We start from the raw sequence: 8667 nt of genomic DNA on the forward strand, positions 1-8667 counted from the left end.
GGGCAGGTCTGGCAATTTTTGTAGCTATAGCCACACAGGTGTGTTTGCACAGGGTGGTGTCCATTAGGGCTGCACAAACCTGAGCTGGCTTATGTAGAACCAGCCCCCTCTAGTGGTGTTTTCTGTGAAGTTTTAATGTTTTGGGAAACTTGCTTTGCTTTTTACACATCAGGCATAGTGTGAAGGGTTTGTGACACGACTGTGAGTTAAACTGCCTGACTCACTTGCAGGCTGGCTTGCCCAGCAGAACAAGGCTCAGGGAGCCAGCTACCTCCTGAAGTTTCCATCCAAGTGTGAAATGAAAATTGTGATCAAACCAAGCAAAGCTGCTGCTTGGCAGAAGAATACACAGCTTTCAATTCAACTCAAACTCTTATCCCCTATATGAAAGCCTTCAAGCCTTATTTATCTTTTTTTCTTCACCTGGAAATTATGCAGTGGATAAAGTAATTGTGAGCAACATACACCCATGCACTGATTTTGCACAGCCAGTGGGGAGGGCTTGGGCCATAAATAATAACCCCAACCATGCCATTGTCTAAGGAGGGAAAGCAGATGTTTGAGGGCTGTGCACTGCGTGCTGTGGTCGTGTGGCTACGTTTTGTACCTGTGAAATACAGCGAGGTTTGTGGGCCAAGACTCAGGGCTGAGTGTTGCCCATCAGGAGCAGGCACTGTGGTCATCTGGTCCCTTCTGGAACACGTCCTCCTCCCAGGAAGCCACCACAGCACCACAGCTGTGTGTTAGGCAAGCACAGCAAAGAAGTGCGTGTGCCAGGGAGTGGAGTTCACAACAGGAAAATCTGCAACGACCTGTGCTTAACTGCTCCGTCCTGTTGCCCCATCACATTTACAAAATTGTCAACAGACGTGCTCCTGCTGTTGCTTTCCATTCCTTTCTGCTCATTTCCTCCTCTGACTGATCGCACAGGTACAGATCCCTGCTGTCCTCGGTCTGTCCTGCTGCCCAGCTTCTGGCCCCTGACCCTTTTTCTGATCAATGTGTAAAAAACACCCCTCTTCATTCCTTTATTGCCCCTCATCTTGGCTCAGGGTGAAGTCTTTGGGTGATGCAGAGTGCAAAATGTAAGTGATGTGTTATTTTTCAGCGTCTGGTTGCCTGTGGCGGAGAAACCCAGGGCTGGGCATGGCAGCATACCATCTTGTACAGGCCCTGAACACCAGACTGGCCTCCTGGGGTTTGCATGAGCGGTTGACAAACAGCACACAGCTAGAAGCTGAAGCTTATGCACAGATTTCACAATTTCCTGCAGCCCTGGTGTACAAACCGCCACATGGTGGGACATCTGCCACGTGAGGCTGTCGCTTGAGGAGCACCCTGGCACCATCACTGCCCATTCCCAGCAGGGCCCTGGGTCTCCATTCTCACTCCTCTCACTCCATGCAAATGCAGGCATTAACCCCTCATTCCCTCCTTAACAGGGAGGGAACAAAGCACCCAACCTTTTGCAAAAAGCAGGAAATCCCTGGATCCTTTCTTACTTCACATAGACTGATTTGGCGTCAGCAACTTTTCTCTTGTTCCTCCTTCCCCAGACCCAAGCAGAACTCACGAGTGAAGTCCCGAATCGACACAAGTTTGGTGTTTATTGGAGGGTTTTGTACAATATCCATGGTCAGTCAGAAGTTAAGTGGCAAACAGTGAATATCGCTGGGAAAACATGAGGGGAAACTCATCGCTCTCCTCTGGTGAGCACTGAGCACAGTGCTGTGATGCAGCCTTTATGGAGATGTGCCCTGGACCCAGCACCAGGGGCTCTGAGGCCAGAGCCAGCAGATGGGCTGGTCGTGGATCTCCCCATCTCTTGGAAGGAGCAACTGGGAGGTGACTGGGGCTGCAGGAGCCACTGGGAGGGGGCACAGCCATCTCCATACGGCACCTGCTGGAGCAGCAGTTGTGCACATTTGCTTTGTGAAATGGGAAGTGCACGCATTAACCAGCCAGAAAACAGTTTTGAAATAGGAACTTTTGAAGTAGGATGTGCTGGTAGTTATTTCTGCTTTCCCATCAGCCTGCCAAATACCAAGATCCTGGGGAATGGGGTCAGGGGGTCTGGCCTGGCCTCCCTAACGCTGGTACAGAAGTTGTGCCTGGCCACTGGGGCTGACTGAAGGAGCCCAAACGCAGTGCTAGGAAACATGGAGAGAGCTAGGTGACTTTAAAGGCATTTAGAGGGGAGTCTGGGGCACTCGGATCCCCCACGTTGAGCATTTTCTGTGAGAGGTGGCTGACGAGTGGAGCTGTTAACATTTTGACTAAAACTGATGAAACGTGAAAGAAACAAAATTCTCTTCACTATAAGGAACAGAGAGGGCTTCTTCACCCTTCCCTGTTCATTTCATCCTTCCTGAGAACATTTCCCTCTATCACTGTTGTGTCTCCAGAAGTTAAGGAAGACAGATGCACCTGTGCTCAGGATGCTGGCCAGACCCACAGTACGCTTCCAGCTGTACCAGCAGCTTCCTCCAGGCTGCTGCAACCCCACTCTGCTTCCCTTTGCTCTCTGCAAAACGATGCTAACACATTTCTCAAAGTGCTCATCTCTTCAGGTTTTCCCATTTCGGTGACTTCTCCATCTTTTGTTACGCTTCCAAGCAGCCACGGGGCTCTGCTTCAGCCACAGACCCCCACACTTTTTGTAGGATGAGGTAGAACCACGTGGATTTCATTCCCAGCTGAAATGGGAATGAACTGCCAGCACTGTGCTAGGTAGCTTATCCTGCCAAGGGGCTTTTCTACAAGGGGACCACTGCTATTAAAACCAGATGTTACTAGGGGCTCCGTTAGATTAGGAAATCCTCCCTTACACGAGAAGAGTGGATATATCCTCTGTGCTGTCTGAGCACAAAAATACCGCTCACATTCTTTTGACTCATCCATGAAACGTGTCAGAGGCCTGAAAACACGTCCTGTGCCAGTAAAACCATTCCTGGCTTGATTTATTTTCACTTTCTGAGAAACTGGGAAGAGGGAACTCGATTTACAGTAACTGTTGGACTCAGATGAGAGCACAGTAAAACAGCTCCCGGTTGCAGGTGAGGCAAATAAATTCTCCTTCCCCACACCGTGCTCCTTGATGTGCAACAGCGGCGTTTGTCAGCTGCTTCAGAGGTGCTGGCTTGCTTTGAACTGACCACAACACCTCCTCCTGGGAGGCTCCCTGATGTTGATGTCTTCCTGGGAACGCTTCTTCGTGCTGTCTCATCGGGCAGCAGGCCCTTCCAGGCCTTGCCAAGGACCCATCTGTCCAACTAACTCTACAGCGCCTTTTCTTTTCTTCTGGCTGACACCACCACGATGAATTTGCTTCCTTTTTCTTTGCTAACATCATCCTCAGTATCACTCTTACGTTATGGAATAGCATTTTCACATACAGAAACCAGTCATTCCACAAAATATTGTATTACGAGAAGCACATCTGACAAAGAAATTCAGCTGGGCTTAATTTAAGGCCTGCTAGTGAAGAAAACAGGCCTAGGAGAAGAGAGGCTGGTTACCTTAGATGTTTGCCTCTTGGTTTAAGTTTGCCTCTGTGGGTGACTGGAAAGGCCTTGACTGAAAAATAGAGAAAGGAAACCCAAGAACTGCTTCTGCCCTTTGGAGAAGTGAGGCAACTCAGATTATTTTGGCTAAATGGCACAGAACAAGCTGTCAAAAACAAGCTGTCAGTCCAGCTCAGGTCCTACAAATGTCCATTGTCCAAACAGTTCTGGGTGCTTCCCTGTTCACAACATCAGCAGCGCAGTGCTGGGCACTTCAATAAGATCACGTTTTAGCTATTAGCTGAAAGTTGCCCCCACAAACATTCCCTGTGTTCTGCTACAGCAAGGATGAGTCCATCACTCAAGCTGAATTCCCCTTTTCCAAATCCTATTCCAGTAGGAAACTGGTACTGGGCTGCCCATCCTGGGACAGTTGGGGCCTGAGGAAGAGGAGGTGACCTCTAGGCAATGGGAAATTTTTACTGTGAAGGACCTTGGGAATTTACATCTCTGTAAGACTGCCATTTTTGACTCAGTTTCTCCTTAATTATGATTTCAAAACCTTTTATTGGATCCAGGCTGTTGGTGTCTGTCCCTGTTCAATGCACGGGGAGTTGGGCGCCCGCCCTAGGCCCAAGGAATGAGCGCTGTCACCACAGATCTCTGCCATAGATGTAGCTCCTGTAGCTGGACAGTTCAGTGTCTGACTGCTGCTGCTTCCCTGTGTCAGACTTCCCCGTGTGATGTTCTAATCATACCCTGAGATCATCTCTCTACATCTCACCTACAAAGGTACCCCAAGGTGTTTTCATACATACTCACCCTTTAGTCCACAAACCTTATACAAAGTTGGGTTCTAGCTCACCAAAAAGAGTTGTGCACTTTTCCTTGGCTACTTGCTGATTCTTCTGCATAACTCAGCTGATTTTTTTTCAGGCAGACAGTGCTTTGTTACTTCTTCCCTGGTATATCCAGCATGTTTAGGGAATTTATTTAGCCTCAAATTCAGCCCTGCCAGTTGGAGCAGTTATGCACTGAGAGGAAAGCCGCATGGTGGAAGAGATTTTTTTTTTTTTCCTTGAGACATACTCAGTCGAAAAGTCAGAATAAACAAACCTTCAGGAATTTGGTGGGGGAAAAACACATTTAGGGGGACACCATGATTTCGTGGAAAGTGAGAAAGCAGCAGCTCCCAAGCTGTAAGCTTTCCTGATGAAGTTACACCAACCAGTGACAGCCACAGGTATTTCCTTCTAAATTAAGTCATTAATTTCTAATTAGAAAACACAGCAAAAATGAATTATTTCAGCCCAGTCCCCATTTGCTGATGTGAAACACCAGTATTGATCACAACCTTAAAGTCTAGGCCCTGGACTTTCTCCTTTCCAGCTCTGATCACTCTAAACCCCCAGCAGCTCTCATCCTCCACATAACAACTCACTGCTCAGAATAGATGCTGAGGAATTTGTGACCAAGGCCCCTTTTGGCACCAGGGGTTGTTTCGCAAGACATCGGGACATCACAGACCACCAAAGGAACCTGCTCACTGTCACGGAGCCAGAGGAGCTGGTGAGGGGAAGATGTTTCTTGGCCTGCAGTCCAAGCACCCATGTGGAAGGGAAGAGCCCAAGACCTGTGCTTGGTGGACTTCCATAACACATAAATTAAGCAGTGGTTCTGGGTACTGGAACACTGATGTCTGCACCAGCAAATTGTTAGAATAAATGTGGCACAATCCTGGCCCATGCTGCCAAATGCAGATGAGTTAGCATGGAACCAGAAGCCACTCACGACCAGCATGCTGGTGTTAGCAACCCCATGGTGAACAAAACCATGGGGTATGTGAATTTGCACTGCCTTCAGTACCAGAGAAACAGTCCTGGGCAAGTTCAATTTACTGATACAAATTTAACCTGCATTTTTATTTTTATCACACTGAAATGCAAATCTTCTGTGAAGATCCCTTTTTTACTGCTTCAGGTTTTGCTCGGCTGTTTCCATGCTCCACTGAAGTGAATGCTATAGCCAGACCTCAGTCTTTCTTCTAAATCTTTTCCTCACCTCTCCCTTTATCTCCTGTAACAATTAGATTTTCTTTAATGACCTCCTGGTTTTGCAATGTGGAAGACTTAGGCTGCAGTCAGGCAGATATGCAACATGTGATCAGTCAAATATGGCTCTTACATGTATAAAGTGAAGGTGTCTCAGCTTTGCTCAGAATTCCCTGGGGGGTGTAGATGCTCCAGACCAAAGGACACCAATGATTACATCAATACTAAACTAAAAAAGCACAGCTTGTGTCTTAGAGAGAAGACCTGAGGTGTTTTTAAGAGTATGCAGATTGCTGGTCTTTAGGCCAGGCACTCTATTAAGTGGCAACAAGCGCTCCTCAAGCAGCAGTCACAGAGCAAAAGTGAGGAAATAATGGTAAATTTTAAAAAATATTAATTAAAACATAAAAACAGGCACATCAAGAGGTGAAAGAGGTCTGCTGAAGGAGTTTGCTTGCTGTGTGCAAAACCTGACAAAATATTTCTAATAAGCCACGGAAATATTTTCTTCTCCTAAAGAGGATGGGTGTGACAGACGTCCCTAGAATTAGTCAGCCCCGTAAAGCTACTTAATTGCTTGACATATTTGCTTACAGTCGAAGACCTGTATTTGTGAGTCCATACTACACCTAGCAATTAATATTATTCTATTATTTACAGTAACAACTGTGTGACGAATCATGAAAGATCCTAGCTGCAAAGCACTGTACAAAGTCTTAGCAAAGCACTTGCATCTCTGGACAACTTACAGCTGAAACTACAAGAAAAATACAACAAATCAGTGCAAACAAAATTGCAGGGAAAGCAGGTAAAACTGTTAGCAATGAGAGTGAGGTATTTGTTATCATGTTCCTTTGAAAACCTGCTCCTATAGCAGTTAGTAATTAAATTGTCTTAACTTGAATTCTGCCTGCAGAGTGAGGCAGGCAGCTTTTAGGTATAGGTTTATCCTTCTCCTACGTCCCCAAGAATATAGATTCCAGTACGATCTAAGTGGTGCTCATGTTGTGTGACCACTGTTAAGGCTGGGCATTGGTCCTCATTACTTGAGCAAGGAAAGGTGAGACAATTTCCCTTCTTTCTCTAGCTGAAGAGTTGTGTCTCTTACATCACTGTTCTTTGTGAAATACATTCAGCTTTCCAGTTAGCAGGCAGCTTAACTTGAATTTGCCTGATTCTTCAGTAAGGCAATCTAACCCTTGTTTTCTTCTCTCAAATAATTTAGAGAAATTTCCACGTGCAGGACTTTACTTCCAGCTACCCCCACTGTAGCCATATGGCTTTTGTGTCTTAGAAAGTTCTTATCTTAGATCTGCATTATGGTGTAGTTTATCCTCAGAAATGTTCAAACTCCATACTTATTTACAGAGATATGATCAGCAACAGCAAATTAAGCTTCTTAGGTCAGTACTAAAGCACACAGCTTGATTCCAAGAATTCAGTTATACCCTAAAGACACCTACTGGGGGCATAGCATGGAAGTCATCTCCTCCTTCCCACACTGTGGCTACAGGTCTAGTCACCCAAACCTTGCTTCTCACCAGAGAAGCTAGACCATGGTCTCAGCACGCTCTTGTAGTATCTTGTGCTGACAGCAGCAGACAAGAACGTGGTGTTGGTATGATCCTCCTCAGAGCCTAATATCAACCTTTCAAAAAGAGCAATAACAGTCCCCATTATTCCTTCCAACCTTGCTTTAGCACCAGCAGCTGAACATTTTCATGATTTTTTTTTTTTTGATTTACAGCAGCACAGATCCTCTTGGGTCTTCCGCTTTCCTCCAGCTCCTCATATTCATCAGGGATCTTCTCTTGTATTTCACGGCACTCAGCTGATGAGGACATGCAGAGTTCCAGCACTTCGTACATAAAACTCCCTCCTTGACTCTGCCCCTCCTCCATACATCTGAGTCACTCCAACATTTGTGAAAAGCACAGCCAGAAACCAGATTAGCTCTTCTGAATATGTGAATAATGAAAAAGATGTATTAAATTGCCCCGCAGGTTATCCCACGGAAGGATTATTCAAGAGAGCTCCTTTTGTAAGAAGAAAATCCCTACAGCAAGGCCTTTCATGTGATTCAGTTAGTTGTGCATGCAACGTAAATGAGAATTTACTCTTGCATAACATTAAGTGCAGTCGGCTACACAAGCAGGCTCCTTCTCACTCCGTCTTACCCTACCTCAGTATCCATTTGGTGATCTTGAGTAAGAGATGATAATCTTGCTTGAGCAGTAAGTAGTTAATCTGGTTTTGGCCACAGAAAGAGTAGCTAAGTGGAACAATTAGCAAGCTCACTACTTCTGCATGGTGTGAGCATTATCGTGGAGGTGAACTTAAACAGACCCTGCTTACAGACAGCTGTCCTTTTCCTTACAAACCTGGAGCTAGCAGGTGGGGAGAGGAAGAACAAAATGCAAAATGAGAATGACAAATGCAAAATACCAAGAGCAGCCTGTTGGAGAGAGCACAGCCACGGTACATGCAAGGTCAGAGAAGAAGGAGGGGCAGAAGGTGCTCCAGCCACCGGAGCAGATATTTTCCCGCAGCCCACAAACAGGAGCCAGTGGATACTTCCTGAAGGAACTACGGAGAGCCCGCCCAGGATCTGGTTTATCCTGAAAGACTGCAGCCTGTAGGAAAGCCCTGCTCTTAGAGCACTTCATGAAGGACTGTATCCCATGGGAGGGACCCAACACTGAAGAAGGGGAAAGTGTGAGGAGGAAGGAGTGGCAGAGAGGAACTTTTATGGCCTGACCACAAATCCCATTCCTCCTGCGCTGCCTGGGGTAGAAGGGAGAGGAGCTGGGAACGAAGGAGCAAGGCTAAGCTTTGGAAAAAAGGGCCGATGTTGGTATTGTAATTCTTGTCTTACCCTCCTACTCCGTTTTTAATTGACAATAAATAATTTTTCCTCCAGTTGAGTCTGTTTTGCCCATGACAGAGGTTGTTAGTTATCTGCAAAGCAGACACATACAGCACCTTGTGGTGGGCTTACCGCCTCTGGCTGCCAAACACCCATCCAGCTGCTCTCTCACTCCCTCTCCTCAACAGGTCAAGGGGAGAAAATAAGATGTGAAAGGTTGTGGATCAAGATAAAGACAGGCAGATCA

Source organism: Aythya fuligula, chromosome 1, assembly GCF_009819795.1.
Source record: "Aythya fuligula isolate bAytFul2 chromosome 1, bAytFul2.pri, whole genome shotgun sequence".
NCBI lineage: Eukaryota > Metazoa > Chordata > Aves > Anseriformes > Anatidae > Aythya > Aythya fuligula.